A 21,424-nucleotide genomic window follows, 5' to 3' on the forward strand; every position below is an offset into this window, starting at 1 on the left:
GCAGAAAGGAACAAGGTGATCAACCAAGAGGTAGACAGTCAGCTGGCAGCAAAGAAAATAAGAGAAGTAAAATATCCAGAATGACTGTCTAATGTGGTGGTGGTACCTAAGAAAAATGGAAAGTGGAGAGTATGTGTGGACTTCACCGACCTCAATAAGGCATGCCCTAAAGATCCTTTCCCACTGCCTCATATTGATGCAATGGTAGACGCGACAGCTGGAAATGAGATACTGACATTCCTGGACACATGGAGCGGATACAATCCGATCAAGATGGATCCTGCAGATCAAGAGAAGACAACATTCATGTCTGAGAGAGGAATATATTGCTACAACGTTATGCCGTTCGTGTAACACCCGCGAATTTTCCATTTTGACATTTATAATTTAATTAACCATTCTATTGTCTTATTTATATTTTAAATTATTTAATTTCTTTAATTTCATTATTAAACATGATTTTTATAAATATTATATTTTTAAAGCTTAAGTTATACAAAATAAATATTTTGGTCGGATAATAATGATAATAATAATAATATTTCTCGTCTTGAGTTGTAGTGGGCTTGAGACGTAATTTCTAGTGTATATCGACTCAATTTTGCATGTTGGGCCTAGTATGACTATTGGGCTCACATATTATTCCTTCCTCCTCATATAAATCATGAAGGAAACCCTAACCCCTCCTCCTTCCTCACAATTTCAGCACCACTTTCACCAAACACCACCATTGTTACACATTTTTTTCCCTTACAAATCTTCAAAACACCATAACTTGCTCAATTCTTATCCGATTCAAGTGATTTTCGCGTCTATCTCTTCCTCTCATCGCCCTCCATCTTTCTAGGTAAGAAAAGATCCGACTTTCCTCCTTATTTAGGGCTGTCGACCCATATTACACATGGTACCCTTTTTCTAGTTTCGATTCTTAGTCTTAATTTGTGTTTCTCATGTCTAGGAGAAAGATTAGTTAACCCGGAAGTGGATTCTTGAAAGGTAGATGAGTATATTGTGGATTTAAGTGCAAAAAGGTAACGGTGATGGGTTACTCGACATTATGTCAATTTGTGTGTTTATATGTTGTAGTTTGTTCATATGTATGTTAAAGATTGAATCTTTTCTTGTTTCACATGTTTGTTGTTGAATGAGTTTGTGTGAGAAACCATCTCATGCTTTGTTGAAGAAATTTCCAATATTTTGGGTTACATGAGTGTTTACATGGATGAATTAGTAAAGAAACCGTCTTATTCACCCTTAGTAATTGTGTTTAATTATGTCATGAAATTGTTAGTTTGGAATTGTTTGAATTTGAATCGAATCTTGTGTTTAAATCCCTCTTTTATGCTTTGATTTCACCCTTAATACTTGCATGAAGTTACTTGGGTAATATATGCTGTAATTGGGATGGTAATGGCTTGATAAAAAAATGATTTGGGGATGAAGATGAAGTTGTTGTGTCGTGTAAATCCGCACCTAGGCGCAGGCTGCGCACCGCGGCGCAGGCTGCGCACACAGCCTGGACCAGTTTTCGTAAAATGGTCATAACTTCTTCGTTACTTGTTTGTTTGAGGCTTATGACCTACCGTTAGAACTGTAAGAGGATAAGCTATCACCTCCAATTGGTTTCACCTCATTATCATGTATAGAACTCAAGTTATGACCGTTTGAAGTTGACCCTTGTTGTAGTCGAGTACTAAACTTGTTGTTATAGATTGGGTTTTGAGTTTCTTGTTGGGTATGCATCTTAAATTTGGTTCTAATGCTTGTGTATGATGTGTTGAGACTCTTTTATCATGGGAGTACTTGATGTTTCTTATACCTTTATACTTATGCATGCTTCACATGAATTGTTTATGTTATGTTTGTGCAATCTTTTCCACTCGTATTTGTGACCCAAGTGTGACGACTTACATTGTGTGACGACTTGACTTTCCCTATTTACCCCTTTCGGACCTTTGGTCACGAATGTGAGCCATGTTTCCGGATTGGGTTATCTTTCCTTCTTTGGACCTTTGGTACGAGTGCGTGCCATGTTTCCGAATTAGGATATCCTTCCGCCTTTCTTCGGACCTTTGGATACGAGTGCGTGCCATGTTTCCGATTAGAGGTTACTCGACCTTTGGATACGAGTGCGTGTCATGTTTCGAGTCTTGGATACGATTTGGTATCGTTTGTCGAATCGGGTGTCGCCCATCCCGAGAGTCTGGATCCAGGTTTAGACTAGGACCGTATTATGATCGTCGTCCTACCAAGAGGTTGGAGTCTAGAGGTTTGTCTTGTTTTGAGTCAATCCTTTGTAAATGTCTTGCTTGTTACGGTCATTGGCGTGTTCTTATATACGAGAGTGCACGTCTTCTATGATTGTTTGTGAGAGTCTTGGTCCTATCGGATACTAGTGGTGAGATGCAAGCCCCTAGTTGCGATATGATCGCCGGAATTGATGTTCCCATCCGTTCTTATGGTGAGATGCAAGCCATAAGTATGAATGTGACATTAGTAGCCACGTCCCGTGCTATGGTTGTTAAGAGGTTTTCAAGTAATGGCTATTGGTTTTCATCCATGTATTTTCTATTCAATTGATCCGTTGTTTACCTTCTTCATATGATTCGATGTCTAATCTCATATCCATGTTTTGGGTTACCTTGAATGCATGTTTAATATAATGTACCATGCCTATCTCATTAAGAATGCAATGTGCCTATCTCATTATGATTATCGTTTATATTCCCTTGTTCATATTATTCAAGTATGATGCATGATCAATATGTTTAATTAAGTTCTTGCTTATGTGCGTTTTGACATATTGTGGCTGGGAGAACCCTGAGTTACTCCCCACCGATCGTGCGTTCATGTTTACATGAATGACAGGTTTGTGATGCAGATTATGGGGAAGACGTGTGAGCTAGCGAGAACGTTGACCCTTGGACCTTAGTTATAGTTTGCTTAGACTCACCTATCGTTAGACTTGTGTTTATTCGTGGGATATCTTTTCCCCAACGCACTTCGTTTTTAATTATAAAACGTAATTATCTTTCTTTTCATTTTAGTTTGATCACTTATGGTGGATTTCGCACTTTACACTTTTAAAGGTTTTAAAAATCTCGTATTTTCCGCTCAGATTTAATAGTTCTTTTGATGCCTCATCGAGGGGTGTCACAGTTGGTATCAGAGCATATGTTGCTCCCGACGCACACACGTGTACCCCAAATTTAAATGTGAACTTGACCTTGAATAATGAATGAGAGATGGGTAGACTTAAGGACCTAAGGTGGTAGTCTGTAGTGTGTTTGCTCTTTGTTAGGTTCTAACATGTTTGTTGATTGTCCTTTAATAATTTGTGTGCCCTTGGATCAATAACCGTAAACTTACCAATGTGATGATCAAGATTTGGTGCCTATTGCTGAGGATTGAAGATTTGTTCAACATTTGAAGAATGCTTCTACTTCCTCAAAGATGTTTCTCATTTCTTTGTGTATCTTGCCTTATTCTTTATCTCTTGGTGCTTATCCTTCTTCTAAACTCTCTTCTGTTTTGCTTGGAAGCTACTCCTATACCCCATAACTTGTTCCTTGTTCCTTGCTTATCCTCCCTTAACGCCTTTTGATAATACTCTTTCTTTTGAGGAATGTTGACCTTGGTTGGAAATTTGACCTTTGAGGAGATTGTTTGTGGTTGACTCTTAATCCTGGTTTGGAGAGGATTTGATGTTGGAAAGACTTAGGTAGTGAGATGAGACATACTTAATGATTCTTAGACCTAAATCCTTGGTAAAGTGAGTATTCTTGATTGGTGGCATTATTTATGTTGTCAAGTGTGAGTTGCATTTGTTACTAAGGTTATAGAACTTGGCTTGTTGTTTATGGTTGAGATTTGAAAACCTTGGGAAGTGTAGTGAGACGTGCCTTGGGATACTAATGCTTAGTACTTGACTTAAAATGGATGAAACTGAATGGTGGATTTGAGGATGTAGGATTTATTAAGTAAGTCGAGTTTGTGAATGGCTTTTGTAATCACTTTAGATATGAGAGTTTGATAATGTACATGTGACCATATGAGAAATGCTAATTGTGGGATTATTAGTTGGTTTTAGTGAGTGATATTGATTACCACCTGAGGTATGGTATGAGAGTGAGACTAAGGTACATCATTGGAAAGTTTTAGCATTTGTTTTAGTAACTAGAAAGGATAATGGTATGTTGATGACCCTAATGGATTGGTGATGTGATTTGATATTAGCTGACCCTTGAGGGTTCTTGAGTTGAGAGAGACTTAGTATTGAGAAGTCTTTGTTAACCCTATGGTTTTAGGAACATTGAGGTTGTGTCAAGTACTTGAGGTAAATGGGTGCTTTTATACTAGAGTGGTAGATTTGCTTTAGAGAAATCCTAATATGTGATAGGATAGGTGAACAACGAATCTAACCAATTTATCAACCCTTAAGCGAGCGTTTATTTTTACCTTGATCAGTCATAGAGGTGTAATCCTTTAAGAGAGACTTGCATATAAGGAATGAGATGAATTGCCTTGACCCTCGTTTTGGAATTTGGTCGTTTTGTTATGACGGTACGATATCCTAATAGGCGTGGCATTGTTAGAGAGAACCTTAAGTCTTAGAAAGCGTATGGTTTAAGCCTTAAAATCCCCCTTCGTACCTTTAATCATCTTCCTTCCCTTCGTTCATACCTTGATTAGATTTATTCCTTAAGTATAAAAGTTTACTTGTCATTTCCTTGCCTTGAATACCTCTCTAATTCTAATGTCTCTTACTGGTGTTAACTAGTTACCTTTACTATTGACTCCATTAATCTCACACCTCGTCATGTTCATGTATCCCATTGAAATTTCCTATCATTTCTGACCTAGTTATTGCTCTTGTTTCTTTAGTGGAGTGATGGCATTGTTGGCTACGTTGTAAAGTGAGTGAGATGCTCTTTGAGGATTCTTTGTGAACCTTGATTTCGTCAAAATTGGATTAGTGGAACTCGAGTTGAGTTGGGTAGAAAAAAATTGTATGACAAACCTATTTACTTTTGGTTGGTGGTCTTTATGATTTGGGGAATGTGATCATCTATGCTTGTGAATTCGGGTGTGAATAAGATTTTGGTTTGGAGTGTTAGAAAGTATGAAGACCTTGAGATTTTGACCTTTGATTAAGGATTTTACCATAGTGAGAACTCCTAGTAGTCGATAGTTGGTTATGTGTGTAACTCTGTTAGTAGTTTTGATCTTTCGTGGAAATCGTTTATAGATGACTTATATTTGAGAGTTATGGAATCACAATTGTGGTGGAGTGACTTGACCCACGGGATAGCATAGGAGTAAACTGTGCAAGTATTTTGAGGAAATTCTTGGGAGTTATGTGGTTATGAGTTACCGTTCAAGATGACTTTGTTGTTTGAGATTTGACTTTCTGGCGTTTCCTTGTTGTTTAAATTCCTGCCTTCCTTAAGCATAAGCATTTCCGTTCATACCTCTCTTCTTCGCTTCATCATGCTCCTCCTTTAAATTTGATACTCGTAACTTGTGAAATTCAATCTTTGATATCCTCGTAGACTCGATTTCAACACTTCTCCTAGGAAGTTCATCATAGCTCTTTTGTTGGTAAAGTTTGAACCCTCTTAGCGTACCTTGTGTTCATGATATCTAAGTTCTCTTCATTTCGTACTATTTCTAAACATTTCAAGCTACCACTTTTGATCCATTGTTAAAAGTTTATGTTACTTTTATAAAACCCTACCTATTTTAAAGGTTTGAAAATGGGAATTTGATTTAGTTCTCCTTTTGTTCTATGAGTACAACTTCTTTTTATTGATTTTAATTGCTAAACCCGAGTTACTTTTAATTTTGCTCAATTTCTAACTAACTTTGACCTACTTATGATTCCTTTGTCAGAGTTTAATACTATATTTTCGGAAATTTGACTTCCTTTTGAGTTTAAAAGTGAAACCTTTATCTCTAATTTGACTTTGGCAAAAGAAAATTTGAGTGAATTGCCTTTTTCTTTTGATTTTAAGGTTGATCGGATGTTAGAACTCGTTATTTGAAACGTTTAATAACTTGTTCTACGCTTGTCGGCGAATGATTTTCGTTTTAAATTTGTCTTTGACTTGGAAAGTTAGCGTTCTTGTGTGCACGACAAGAGCAATTTCGTTCCATGAATGAGACTTATACTTTGAAAACTCTTCATTAATGTTTTTGAAAGTATTTTGATTTTCGATTTATACAAATAATTTGCTTTTGACCATATCTTCGATTTGGAATGTGATGTTCTTGAATGCGCAATGAGAGCATTTTCGTTCCTTTGATGAGAATCAGTTCTCGGAAAATTTTATTTGAGACTTCTGAAAGGATTTTGATTCTTACGATAAGTAACCTTTTAATGTTTTGGTTACCAATTTTAAAAGTTCAGTTTTACTTTTTATAACCTTTCTTTTCTACCTTCAAGTTTCGAGGACGAAACTTTTTAAAAGATGGGGTGATTGTAACACCCGCGAATTTTCCATTTTGACATTTATAATTTAATTAACCATTCTATTGTCTTATTTATATTTTAAATTATTTAATTTCATTAATTTCATTATTAAACATGATTTTTATAAATATTATATTTTTAAAGCTTAAGTTATACAAAATAAATATTTTGGTCGGATAATAATGATAATAATAATAATATTTCTCGTCTTGAGTTGTAGTGGGCTTGAGACGTAATTTCTAGTGTATATCGACTCAATTTTGCATGTTGGGCCTAGTATGACTATTGGGCTCACATATTATTCCTTCCTCCTCATATAAATCATGAAGGAAACCCTAACCCCTCCTCCTTCCTCACAATTTCAGCACCACTTTCACCAAACACCACCATTGTTACACATTTTTTTTCCCTTACAAATCTTCAAAACACCATAACTTGCTCAATTCTTATCCGATTCAAGTGGTTTTCGCGTCTATCTCTTCCTCTCATCGCCCTCCATCTTTCTAGGTAAGAAAAGATCCGACTTTCCTCCTTATTTAGGGATGTCGACCCATATTACACATGGTACCCTTTTTCTAGTTTCGATTCTTAGTCTTAATTTGTGTTTCTCATGTCTAGGAGAAAGATTAGTTAACCCGGAAGTGGATTCTTGAAAGGTAGATGAGTATATTGTGGATTTAAGTGCAAAAAGGTAACGGTGATGGGTTACTCGACATTATGTCAATTTGTGTGTTTATATGTTGTAGTTTGTTCATATGTATGTTAAAGATTGAATCTTTTCTTGTTTCACATGTTTGTTGTTGAATGAGTTTGTGTGAGAAACCATCTCATGCTTTGTTGAAGAAATTTCCAATATTTTGGGTTACATGAGTGTTTACATGGATGAATTAGTAAAGAAACCGTCTTATTCACCCTTAGTAATTGTGTTTAATTATGTCATGAAATTGTTAGTTTGGAATTGTTTGAATTTGAATCGAATCTTGTGTTTTAATCCCTCTTTTATGCTTTGATTTCACCCTTAATACTTGCATGAAGTTACTTGGGTAATATATGCTGTAATTGGGATGGTAATGGCTTGATAAAAAAATGATTTGGGGATGAAGATGAAGTTGTTGTGTCGTGTAAATCCGCACCTAGGCGCAGGCTGCGCACCTCGGCGCAGGCTGCGCACACAGCCTGGACCAGTTTTCGTAAAATGGCCATAACTTCTTCGTTACTTGTTTGTTTGAGGCTTATGACCTACCGTTAGAACCGTAAGAGGATAAGCTATCACCTCCAATTAGTTTCACCTCATTATCATATATAGAACTCAAGTTATGACCGTTTGAAGTTGACCCTTGTTGTAGTCGAGTACTAAACTTGTTGTTATAGATTGGGTTTTGAGTTTCTTGTTGGGTATGCATCTTAAATTTGGTTCTAATGCTTGTGTATGATGTGTTGAGACTCTTTTATCATGGGAGTACTTGATGTTTCTTATACCTTTATACTTATGCATGCTTCACATGAATTGTTTATGTTATGTTTGTGCAATCTTTTCCACTCGTATTTGTGACCCAAGTGTGACGACTTACATTGTGTGACGACTTGACTTTCCCTATTTACCCCTTTCGGACCTTTGGTCACGAATGTGAGCCATGTTTCCGGATTGGGTTATCTTTCCTTCTTTGGACCTTTGGTACAAGTGCGTGCCATGTTTCCGAATTAGGATATCCTTCCGCCTTTCTTCGGACCTTTGGATACGAGTGCGTGCCATGTTTCCGATTAGAGGTTACTCGACCTTTGGATACGAGTGCGTGTCATGTTTCGAGTCTTGGATACGATTTGGTATCGTTTGTCGAATCGGGTGTCGCCCATCCCGAGAGTCCGGATCCGGTTTAGACTAGGACCGTATTATGATCGTCGTCCTACCAAGAGGTTGGAGTCTAGAGGTTTGTCTTGTTTTGAGTCAATCCTTTGTAAATGTCTTGCTTGTTACGGTCATTGGCGTGTTCTTATATACGAGAGTGCACGTCTTCTATGATTGTTTGTGAGAGTCTTGGTCCTATCGGATACTAGTGGTGAGATGCAAGCCCCTAGTTGCGATATGATCGCCGGAATTGATGTTCCCATCCGTTCTTATGGTGAGATGCAAGCCATAAGTATGAATGTGACATTAGTAGCCACGTCCCGTGCTATGGTTGTTAAGAGGTTTTCAAGTAATGGCTATTGGTTTTCATCCATGTATTTTCTATTCAATTGATCCGTTGTTTACCTTCTTCATATGATTCGATGTCTAATCTCATATCCATGTTTTGGGTTACCTTGAATGCATGTTTAATATAATGTACCATGCCTATCTCATTAAGAATGCAATGTGCCTATCTCATTATGATTATCGTTTATATTCCCTTGTTCATATTATTCAAGTATGATGCATGATCAATATGTTTAATTAAGTTCTTGCTTATGTGCGTTTTGACATATTGGGTGGGAGAACCCGAGTTACTCCCCATTGATTATGGCGTTCATGTTTACATGAATGACAGGTTTGTGATGCAGATTATGGGGAAGACGTGTGAGCTAGCGAGAGCGTTGACCCTTGGACCTTAGTTATAGTTTGCTTAGACTCACCTATCGTTAGACTTGTGTTTATTCGTGGGATATCTTTTCCCCAACACACTTCGTTTTTAATTATAAAACGTAATTATCTTTCTTTTCATTTTAGTTTGATCACTTATGGTGGATTTCGCACTTTACACTTTTAAAGGTTTTAAAAATCTCGTATTTTCCGCTCAGATTTAATAGTTCTTTTGATGCCTCATCGAGGGGTGTCACAGTTCGGCCTGAAGAACGCCGGCTCCACGTACCAAAGGCTAGTTAACCGTATATTCAAAGAGCAGATAGGAAGAACTATGGAGGTATATATTGATAACATGGTGGTGAAATCAGAAAGAGCCAGAGATCATATGCGGCATCTGGCAGAAACATTCAGCACCCTGAGGGAATACAGAATGAAGCTAAATCCATCTAAATGCACTTTCGGAGTATCTTCTGGCAAATTCTTAGGCTATATTGTAACTCAAAGAGGGATAGAGGCCAACATCGAGCAGATCAAAGCCGTCTTACAACTAGAGTCATCTGAGAAGCCTAAAGATGTTCAAAGACTAGCTGGAAAGATAGCAGCCTTAAGCAGGTTCATCTCGAGATCTTCAGATAAGTGCAAGCTGTTTTACGACATACTGAGAAAGAGTCAGAAGTTTGAGTGGACCACGGATCACGAGCAAGCATTCAGAGAGCTGGAACACTACCTCAGAAGCCCACCATTACTGTCGAAGCCGAAACCAGGAGAACCACTATTCATATAACTGGCCGTCACAGAGGTGGTAGTGAGCGCTGTTCTGGTCAGAGAGCAGGAAAAGGAGCAGAAGCCAGTGTACTACGTAAGCAAGTCTCTACTACCGGCAGAGACCAGGTACACATCTCTTGAAAAGTTAGTATTAGCATTGGTAGTATCATCTCGCAAACTGCGCCCCTATTTCAAGTCTCATACTATATATGTCAAGACCAACTACCCACTGAAATCTATCATGAGAAGCCTAAACTGTCAGGCAGAATGTCAAAATGGTCTGTACACCTCAGTGGGTATGATATCCAGTATGACCCCAGAACAGCAATCAAATCGCAAGCACTGGCCGACTTTGTGTCAGACTTCAGCCCAGCCATCCAAAATCTGGGAGATGAGGAAATCCTCACCCTAGGGGGAAGCAAGGAGGCAGAGGTCTGGCAGATGCATATTGACGGAGCCTCCAATCAAATGGGGCCAGGTGTAAGGTTACTCCTGCGGTCACCACAAGGAGACTTAATAGCACAAGCGGTAAGATGTGTATTCAAGGCAACCAACAATGAAACGAAGTACGAGGCCTTGATATTAGGAATGAAGCTACCTCTGGAGTTAGGAGTCAGACACCTGCGCATATCCAGTGACTCTCTGCTAATAGTCAATCACGTGAATGACGAGTTTATAGCCAGAGATTCAAAGATGATTGCATACTTGAAAATAGCAAAGGAATTAAAAAAGAAATTTATAACTTGCAAGCTTAAGGAGATCCCCAGGGATCAGAATGTGGAAGCAGATGCCTTAGCAACTCTGGGGGCAACATTTAAACCGACAGAACTTTGCAGCATTCCAATAGTACACATGCTAGAACCTTCCATCCAGAAAGCAGATGAAATAGATAAAGGTGAACTGGAGGATCCACAGAACGAAGAAGGTGTCCAAGCAGTTACAGAGGCAGGTGAGGGCTCTAAGCCAGCCGGTCAGCCGCTCGACCAAGCGGACGAACAGGCAGATGATTGGGATTGGCGCATGCCCTACCTAGACTGGCTGCGTCATAACAAGCTACCAGATGACAAGAATGAAGTAAGGGCTTTCAGAGTGAAGGCCTCCAGATTCATTCTTATTAACGATATGCTGTTCAGAAAATCACTAGTAGGCCCCTACTTACGGTGCCTGGACAAGGAAGAAGCGTAGACTGTGCTACATGCTCTCCACAGTGGCGAACGTGGAAACCATGCACGGGGCAGGAGTCTGGAAAAAAAATCCCTCAGACAGGGATACTACTAGCCAACAATGAAGGCAGATGCAGTAGAGTACTCACGCAAATGTGACGCCTGCCAGCGCTCAGCACCAATGATCGATCAGCCAGCAGAACCCTTGCACCCTATCATTTCTCCCTAGCCATTCATGGCATGGGGCATGGACATAGTAGGATCCCTACCAAGAGCCACAGGAAACAGGACATGGATTCTTGCGATGACAGATTACTTCTCCAAGTGGATAGAGGCAGAAGCATTCACAGAAGTAAAAGACAAACAAGTCATTTCGTTTATAAAACGAAACATCATTTGCAGGTTTGGTATCCCATCAGAAATCATATGTGACAATGGCTCACAATTCATCTCCAACGACACTGAGGGACACTGCGCCAGGTGAAACATCACCCTAAAAAAGTCAGCACCCATGACTCCAAAGTCCAACGGGCAAGCTGAGTCCAGCAACAAAATCATCATGGACAATCTGAGAAGGAGGTTACAAGAGTTAGGAGGAAAGTGGACAGATGAATTGCCACTAGTATTATGGTCAGACAGAACGACGCCAAAGGTAGCAATAGGTCAAACACCCTTCAGCCTGGTGTTTGGCACAGAAGCAGTCATCCCAGCAAAAGTTTTAGTTCCCACCCACAGGTATGGAAATATGACAGGAGAACTGAACAATGCAGAGATGGCCAGAAGCCTGGACGCAGTCGACGAGCTGCGAGCAAGCGCCAAAATACGTCTGGCTGATTACAAGCAGTCAGTGGCCATGAGTTACAACAAGAATGTGAAAGTCAGGCTCCTGGAGGTAGGAGACCTGGTTCTCCGAGAGGTGTTTCAAAACATTAAGAACCGAAAAGCAGGAAAATTTGCCTACAAATGGGAAGGACCATACCAGGTAGAAGGAGTTGTTGGCCATGGTGCATACAGACTAATGACTATGGACGGTCAAATCATACAACGCCCATGGAACATACTTCACCTGAAGAGATATTACTTTTGATAATAAGTAGATTTTAGCCTTCAGAATGATGTACTATGAAAAGCCAAATCATTTTGAAATAAAAATAAAAAACCGGTAGTAGGCATACTGCCAATTTCAGTCCCATTTCTGGTGTCTTTAACTGTTTTAAATTTTAAAACTGATGCGAGATGGTGTGGCCTGACAGCGTCCTGGGACCACAATTGCTCTGGTACCCCATGAGATGGCGTCAGGAACTTCACATCATTCTGGTAGATTTTCTCATTTTCAGGCTTCTCTAGGTACATCACTCTGAATCTTAGTTTCCATGGTACGTTGAAAGGATATCTAGCAGGACTGTCAACTGCCAACGTGGAGTGACAAGGCACATGGCACTCCAACATACCTAACCTATTTTCTCCACAAGGAGCACCCTCACCAGGCGGACTGTGGAACATACGAAAGGGAGCCTGGTTGTGGTGAACACGCTTACCAGTGTACCTCGATACCACCCCCTGGACGTAGCTCGCACTAATCGCAATTAATCAGGGCCCTAACATGCATGCACGAACATGGAACGTAGGGATATCTGCGCTACCAGAATCTTGCAGCGTCCCATTGGTCTTAGAATGACGATAAACTTGCCTAAATTACATCCCTGTTGGCTTCAAACGTGATGAACACACCTTGCGTCATGAACAAGGTTAAGTAATCCAAAACTGCGGCATACGCCTAAATCAGCTATCAGGCTGACACGACAGCTAACTTAGTCTGGATTAGCCTCTTCAGGCTGACAAGATTGGTCTAAATTAGCCTCTCAGGCTGACACGGCCACTCCTCCTTACATTTCGACATATGCCTAAATCAGCCATCGGGCTGACACGGCAGCTAGCTGAGTCAGAACGTCGGCCTTTTCAGGATAACAATACTCGCATAAATTAGCCAGCGGGCTGACACGGCAAATTCCTAAACTAAGGAAATCTAAGAAACAAGCACAAGATATAAATCAAACCTTGCCAAAACTGCGGCAAGGATATTCCAAAATATGGCCATAATACGGCCCCTGAGTTTAACCGCCACCTAGGCGGAATAACCAAGAAAAAGTTCAAAACTTACAAGTCTGGCACCTCTGGGCCAGACTGCCAAAAAGTCCATTAAAAATAAAAATACTTAATTATCGGTCACATAAATGACCTCCACCTCTGGCACCTCCTCTGCCTGCTGACCTCCTGTTTCAGGTACCGCACCAGCTTGCACATCCTCAGTTGCCATAGCCTCCTGAGCTCCGTTAGCAACATCCTGGGACACTCCAGTATTCCCCCCAGCAACTTGCTCAGCCAGTGCAGGAGGATTCACCTCCCCAACTTCAGCCATCAGCGCACTCAGATCAGGTTGGGTGGGGTAGAGAGTCTCCAGCTATTTCTCCTCCTCCTCTATAGCTTGCTGGGTGGGAGCCTCCTCGAGAGCAGCACGCATCCCGCTGATTTTTCCCCGCCATGTGGCATAGGCAACAACATTGGTGGCCAGGGAGATCAGCTCGCTGATCGTCTCATCAGAACGCTTGAGGGAGTCGGAGAAAGTGCTGCACACCTCTTGAGTGCGGGCTAGCTGATCAGCCCCTTCCTTCAGCTTCTTCTTGGTGACAGCAAGATCAGCCTTCAACTCCACCACACGTTCCTTCAGATCAGATCGCTGCTGCGCCAAGTCGGCAATTGTCCCCTTCAGCTCCTGGTTTTTGGCATTGGTGGCACGACTGGTGGTCTGCACTATGTTGATCATCTTCCTATTATAAAGTGCAGACTGGAGGGTCTAGGGCAAGAAAAGTCAGAAGTCAGCAAGAGAAGTCAAAGGGTAGAATCTAAAAGAAGAAAGAAAACAACAAACAAATAGGTAGAAGATGAAGAGCATTCACCATAAAGTCGTTGTGCACATCATTCTCAGCGATCTCCTCTAGGGAGAACTCTGAGAACGTCTCCTTTAGAGGAGGGAAGAGCAGCTGGTCAATCTCCGGCCAGTATGATACCTTGTCCACATTCCCAAAACCTTCTGGGAAGTGAGCAATAGTGCCTCCGCTAGCTGAGGCACGAGGGCTGGCAGGAGGAGTAGGTGGGTGGCGAGAGAGCGGGTCAACTTCCAAGGGCCCAGGCCCAGCAGAACTGGAGTACGTAGGAGGGGTCTGGAAAGAGGCAGCAGAAGCGTTCCTCTTAGAGCGCCTGCCACGTCAAGACTGGCAGAAGACCTCTTTCTTTTAGCACTTTGGAGGATGATTTCTAGAGGATCAGCCTTGGAACCTGTGAACAGCCATCACCCTAGGCGTCAGGATACCTAAAGCATCAGGAGAAGCTGTATGCAAGTTGAAGCAATTGTGGGAAGCTTACCAGAAGACATGCTGTGAGCTGACTGAAGAGGGTTGGAGGAGGAAGCAGGTGAAAAACCAGGAAGCAGGTCAGGAAACTTTCTCTCGGATTCAGAGATACAAAACAACTTGCTACAGGCAGGGACCTTGGCACCAATGCGAGTCAGGTCACAGGGGCCTGCACGAAGACGATGAAGTAAGCTAGTAAGCAGCGAGATAAACGAATCAGATGACAAGGAGGCTACTTACTAGAAGTTACGACCCATTTCTCGAAGATGTAATCAGCAGGCGGCTGAATGAAGTCCTTCCTCACGAAGAAGAAGTCCTCAAACCATTTCTCATCTCAAGATTTGGACACATGTCTGAAGGGAGCCTCTCCACGTCCCCGGAGAGAGAACTTGCCCCTACCCAGAGACCTGATGTTGTACATATGGACCAAATCGCCCAGGGAGATGGAATTACCAGTATTCTGACCAGCAGCCAGAGAGTAGAGGAGAACCCTCCAAACAGTAGCAGAGATTTTTGCCATGGCGAAATTGTTCGTAAAAATAAAATCTTGGATGAGTTTGGGAAAAGGAAAACGGAGGCCATATTTAAAAGGGTACAGGTAAAAGCAAACCCATTCTGGACGAAGGGCGCCAGCTTTCTGTCCTGGTCCAGGGATGGCGATATCCACCCCATCACCAAGGCCGAGCAAACCCTTGATCGTGGAAATGTCAGCAGAAGTCAAGACAGAATCACAGTCGTGGGGGTAAGTGAAGAGTCCCCGGGAAGGGAAGACTGGGTTTTACCCATGGTGAAGAAAGAGAAAATGGAAACTAAAGGAGAAAAGGGTAAGAATACCTGGTGGAAAAGACGATGGAAGGTGGGATAGCAGACCGGCGAGGTCAGGAAAGAATAAGATTAGGGGTTTAGAGAGAGGGAGAGTTTTTGAAATGATTTGGAGTTAATGAAAGTGAAAGGTGGAGGGTGGGGTTATAAAGAGGAAAGAAGGAGTAGGGTGCAAGAAAAGAGGAATGGGGCGGCTGACGTGATGGATTGCATAAAAAAGAAGTGTAAATGACAGCTTAGGGTTTTAGCATTTGATTACGTAAATTCCTTGCTCGACACCTCGAAGCGTGCTTCACAAGAAATTTGGGGCAAACTATTTGGGCTAAAAATAGCACAATAAGAAAAGGCCCACTTGGTAAATAAAAGAATCTAATAAGAGGAAAGGGAGCCCACGGTTGGAATAAAGCACGAAGAAGAGAATGGGCCGGCATGCATCCAGGAGACGACTGAAGTCCATTGAAGAAGGCATCCGGATTGAGGAAAGAAGAGTTAGGGAGAAGACAGGGAGATCAGGGATAATTGAGGGAGATGACCGAACATGGAAAGAGTTTTTATGGAAGTTATATTCCCTTTCCATAATCGAGGTAGGACATATCTAGGGTTCTTACCCTATAAATACCCCAAAGGAGCAATCAAAGGAGGACATTCATACCTTCATACATACACACATCCTCATCAAGACATCACGTATTCACATACACTCGTATACATTCATCCAAGATCCTGCTAATACGACGCCTCGTGCCAGCGAGATTAGCATTGCGTATCAATTATAATCCTCCTCCTATTCGAGTATAGTGCAATATTTGGAAGGGTACTGACCCTCCCGCGGTTGTTCCCACATTGGGTTTTCCGCGTCACCAAATCTCACGTGTCAATTTATATTTCGTACTTTATTTCTTTATTTATGCATCAACATACAAACAATTGATCGAATATCCAACGAGTAAGACCACATTGACCCGAATCATCCAATTCGGTAAAATATACCCAAACAACGATCTCGGTTGCTCGAGGTAAATGATACAAATTAAAATAAACCAAAGTACTTTAATAACTTTAACTGAAATAACGGTTTTGTTAAATTGTAAACCGATTAAATTTAAACCTTAACATTACAATTTACTACGCAGCGGAAATTACATAAATAAAGTTGTATAAGTAAACTAAGTGATCTAGACAGCAACTATGGTCTTAGTCAAGCTCACGTCCCAATGCTCCCAAGTCAGCTAGTCTCAAGCACCTGTAAGTCTACTCGCCATTTATGGTTCATCACAGGTGTTCACGAATACACTGTTAACCACGAGATTGAGTAGGATAATCACACAACATTAAATATACAAACTTAACAGATGTAAACACGTGGAATAAATACCAACACCAATTCTCCGTCATATCCACACTAGTTATCCCGGTCAGTGACCGAGGCTCTACCACACCGTCGTCCCGCCAACTCCTTGCTCGGGGATAAACACAAATGTCGTCCCAGTCCGAGACTGAGGATAATATCATAACAATCTTATGTCCCACAATATAAACACAAATGTCGTCCCAGTCCGAGACTGAGACTGAGGGTAACCAATAAAATAATATGCCAATACGAGTATTCCAATCCAATAATAAACAACCACAACAGTCCAATAATAATAACTTACGCATCCATTTAATTTCACAAACGTCGAGTTGAGTAGTTATCCTACCTGGCAAGCAAATACTCCAATTACGCAATCCCCCAATAAATAGCAATCCCAATTAATAATACTTCTCAACAATTCCGTCACCTAAATAAATAATAATAATTACAATTACTAATTAAATTAATTATACTCCATCAATACCACACCAATGGTAACATTGACTATTTCATACTTGTCGAGACACGTTTTGCAACGTGAATATCTTTAGTTACACATTATTAAAAAATTATAAAAATTTGATATTCTCATAACATTCATGACGATAAATCAAACAAGATCTCACATAACTATATTTTGTCTTATAGATTAAGAATAATATCGAAGATTCCCTATGACTATGAATAGTGTCAAGATTCTCAATGTTACCATTGGTGTGGTATGGAGGGAGTATAAAACAATTACGTAATTAATATTTAAAACCCGTATTTTTTTAACCCAACTGAGACCAGACCAGTGTTTCAACACCCAAATAAACCCGTCTCTCGGATCAATAACTAACCCCAACAATATAATAATAAGAAAATTCACGTGTTTTTAACAAACTCCTTCTCCCTTACAACAACACCATATGCACACAACAACCCGTGTATCAAGCTCAACCGACCCCACCATAAGCTGCCACGTGCTCCACCACGACTGCCACCACCTCCTCCTCGGACTGACACCAAACGCCCCCAACAGCACCGTGCAGCCACCGTACGACCACGCCCTAACAAAAAACCCCAACAACCACCAAAAACCCGCCTGAAACGGCCCTTTCCCGTTATCCCTGGCTGTCAACGGTCGGTCCTGGTTAATCCCTGGTGTCCCACGGTCATGATGACGGTCTTAGTTCGTCAAACGATGGTCTAGTTTACGAGTTATAACAATTACAAAATCAATACATTAAGTTATAAGTAGGTCTTACCTTGAGACGATAATAAAAGCTAAGCTTTTATACTAGTAAAAAGGTCATGCCTTGCTTTTATACTAGTAAAAAGGTCGTCTTTAGGAAACATATTAGGAAATTACTAATTATTATTATTATTATTATTATTATTATTATTATTATTATTATTATTATTATTATTATTATTATTATTATTATTATTATTATTATTATTATTATTATTATTATTATTATTATTATTATTATTATTATTATTATTATTATTATTATTATTATTATTATTATTATTATTATTATTATTATTATTATTATTATTATTATTATTATTATTATTATTATTATTATTATTATTATTATTATTATTATTAGGGTAAATTGATAACTTATACCAAGTATAACACTCTTTTTCAAATCTTATACCTAAGATAATTTTTTTTCAAAGCTTATACCGAAAATCTTATTTTTTTCCAAACTTAATACCAAATCACAATAAAAGACACAAACTGACGATTTTACCCTTACTAATTACCTCATCACCACCATTTTCCCTCAAAATTAATCATTAACCTCTCTTATACATAAATCCATCACAAACACCCCACCATTATCACCCGTACAACACAACTCCTTCCCCTTTCGACACCCATCATCGGTGTCGGGCTGCCACAGTAAGTGCCCTCTTGTCGGTGGGCCCTCCTATTACCACCCCATTAATCACTTATAACTAACCCACAACCTTCCCAATTCAAACCAACACCCATCTACACCACTAACCCAAACTCACAACCCCAATCTACATCCCACCACCGTCAATTCACCGTCACTGGAATGGTATATGAAGAAAACGAAAGATAAAACAAGAAATTCCCCAAATCTATCTAACAAAGGAGAGATTGAAGACGTTTGAGCTAGTTGAGAAGGCTACTAACTGATCGAGAACATTTCAAGGGAGTATATACAAGATATGCTCAGACTCGTTAAAATACAACACCTATGGTGAAAAAATCAATTAAATCTCGCTGAACTTTTTTTCTTCAAACACCTATTAGTGGGCACTCTCACAATGCTTTAGTGGCATATAATTGCAGTCCCACATCTGACCAAACTTTTGTTGAAATTGATTTAGATATATGAGTTCAATGGGAAGAGTTAAAAATGGTGAATTTTTCCACTTCGCTGAAAGAAGGTGAGAAATGGTTGTGATAGGCTGGGAGTGGCGCTAGGAGAGTAGGAGGGTTCGTCGATAGGAGGACAGTTGTGGGTAGGCGGCGTTGGCACCGATGGTTGTGCTGATGGTTTGTGATTGTGGTGGTTATGGTGGATGTTTGGTTGATGATTTTAATGGGGGTGGAAAGGGTGGTCATATTTTATTAATAAGGGCAAAACTGTCATTTTATGTGTTAAATTGAGATTTGGTATTAATTTTGGAAGAACATAAGATTTTAGGTATAAGTTTTCAAAAAAAGTTATCTTAGGTATAAAATTTGAAAAATGGTGTTATACTTGGTATAAATTATCAATTTACCCTTATTATTATTATTATTATTATTATTATTATTATTATTATTATTATTATTATTATTATTATTATTATTATTATTATTATTATTATTATTATTATTATTATTATTATTATTATTATTATTATTATTATTATATGAATCACCGTATATTATTATTGTCCAATTGCCATAACGACTCATTATTCCATTATTTATTATTTTATTATCTCATTCCGTCTTATTCACAAATACTAATTATTAATCATAAACGTCATAATTAATTATTAAAAATGCTTGAAACGTAAATATAAATTCCATCAAATTACGGGGTATTACAGTCTTCCCTCCTTAAAAAGAACTTCGTCTCGAAGTTAACCCAGAAATATTACAAAACCTTTATAACATCCATACAACTGAGTACCATTCCAACTTATGATCATTTGCAACACAATTAATTATTTATTATTATCAATCTATATCAACTTATCAAAATGCTTCACAAATAAAGTTAACACATGGAAATGTATCTCAAAATAGACTCAAAACATGAGGTGTCATAACATACATCCATACGAAGGCAAGGGAACCTCCATCAACACCTATCACTACCAGTAGGAAAACCCCTATTACCAACAACCATAACCACAACGAAACCTAAGGATGGCGATGACGACTTACCTATGCTCGGCATTCCGGCGACAAGACCGCGACTAGACTCAAGCCTCCATCCCCATGGTGTATCCAAGTGTGAGGGGTCTCAAAAGGTTGAAGGATGGTGAGGGAGAAGATGTGTCGTCAATTAGGTTTAGGGAGAAATGAAAAAGAAAACTGATTTTGGTTTACGACTTCACGATTTATAAATTATTGCTAAACCTGCCATACTCGATCGAGTATGGAACTTACTCGATTGAGTGGCCTCTACTCGATCGAGTCAAAAGACTACTCAATCGAGTAGCTTACACCAGATCTAGTTCCCAACTCCCAAAGTTACTATGATGCAAGGCCGGTAGAGTAAAGGTTCCAATAGGTCAACCATGTCTTTAAGGTAAGTCAACGGGCAGTCAATCGGTCCCTAATAAGGCGGGTATTACAATCTTCCCCCCCTTAAAAAGAACTTCTTCTCTGAAGTTCAACTCATCACCTCCCACAAACCGAAAGTGTATCCTAAGCCAAGATGACTAATAACAACCCAACCCGACAAGAACCACTAACATACCATCCCAACCTCCCATGCCGATTAATCATTATCATCCACTCCTGCTACTATGACTATCCAAAACATAACTCCACCACGGGTCACCATCCACCAGTTAACAACTGAAAAGATACACCGATACAACTACTACTCCCATTTTACCAAGCGATTGCAACACTATTCAATATAATACAAATTCAACACAATTAAATTACTCAACATATGATTAAATCATTTATCCTACACAACGTTTTTGGACATTTTCCCGCGCGACATTACTCTTCTCCTCTTAAATGGAACTTTGTCCCCGAAGTTCACCTATAAGATGAGCAATAACATGATGAAATGATAACCATGACCTATCCTTTTACATTACAATTAACATGTATTTATGTTTACATATAAGATGGAAATTAACAACACAACAATGAATCTGCCATGCCAAACAAATATCACTCGGTTCACCTATAAATTGAAAAGTAACTTGTCTGTGTGACGCCATGATATCATTGCGGCCAACTCAGTGCCAACATAACCCATAGAACAACAATTAACAAAATTAGTAACCACATAGAACTAAAATTATTGCATACCTTCTTGATACAACTCCTACACAAGTAGAAAGCACAAAAGTAAATATCAATGGTCTTCATAACAACATATGAGTTAACCAAAATACATCATGGTCCCAAGTGAAATAAGAAAATGGTCTCTATATCCATGCACGGGCACTCGATCGAGTCAAGTGTACTCAATCGAGTACAAAGTAGGGTACTCGATCGAGTTAGACATACTCGATCGAGTATGTGCAGGTCAGAATGCTCGTTAAAATGCAACATACATGGTACTCGATCGAGGAGTTGAAGGTACTCGATCGAGAATCTCTAGGTCAGAATACTCCCAAATGCCACATCAAGCAAAGATATATGCAAAGTTACGGGATTTTATT

At 39.6% G+C, this 21,424-nt stretch overlaps 2 long non-coding RNA genes across 2 annotated transcripts; both read left to right on the forward strand.

Annotated features, from left to right (window-relative positions):
* The first annotated feature begins 570 nt into the window (after window positions 1–570).
* Window positions 571–3,029, forward strand: LOC141633415 (uncharacterized). Its single transcript, XR_012538191.1, has 3 exons — window positions 571–847; window positions 959–1,031; window positions 2,869–3,029. It is a non-coding gene; the product is annotated as an uncharacterized LOC141633415 (long non-coding RNA).
* A 3,668-nt stretch (window positions 3,030–6,697) lies between these two features.
* LOC141634200 (uncharacterized) lies at window positions 6,698–9,051 on the forward strand. Its single transcript, XR_012538957.1, has 3 exons — window positions 6,698–6,979; window positions 7,091–7,163; window positions 8,998–9,051. It is a non-coding gene; the product is annotated as an uncharacterized LOC141634200 (long non-coding RNA).
* The last annotated feature ends 12,373 nt before the right edge of the window (window positions 9,052–21,424 follow it).

Source organism: Silene latifolia, chromosome Y (genome assembly GCF_048544455.1).
Source record: "Silene latifolia isolate original U9 population chromosome Y, ASM4854445v1, whole genome shotgun sequence".
Taxonomy (NCBI): Eukaryota; Viridiplantae; Streptophyta; class Magnoliopsida; order Caryophyllales; family Caryophyllaceae; genus Silene; species Silene latifolia.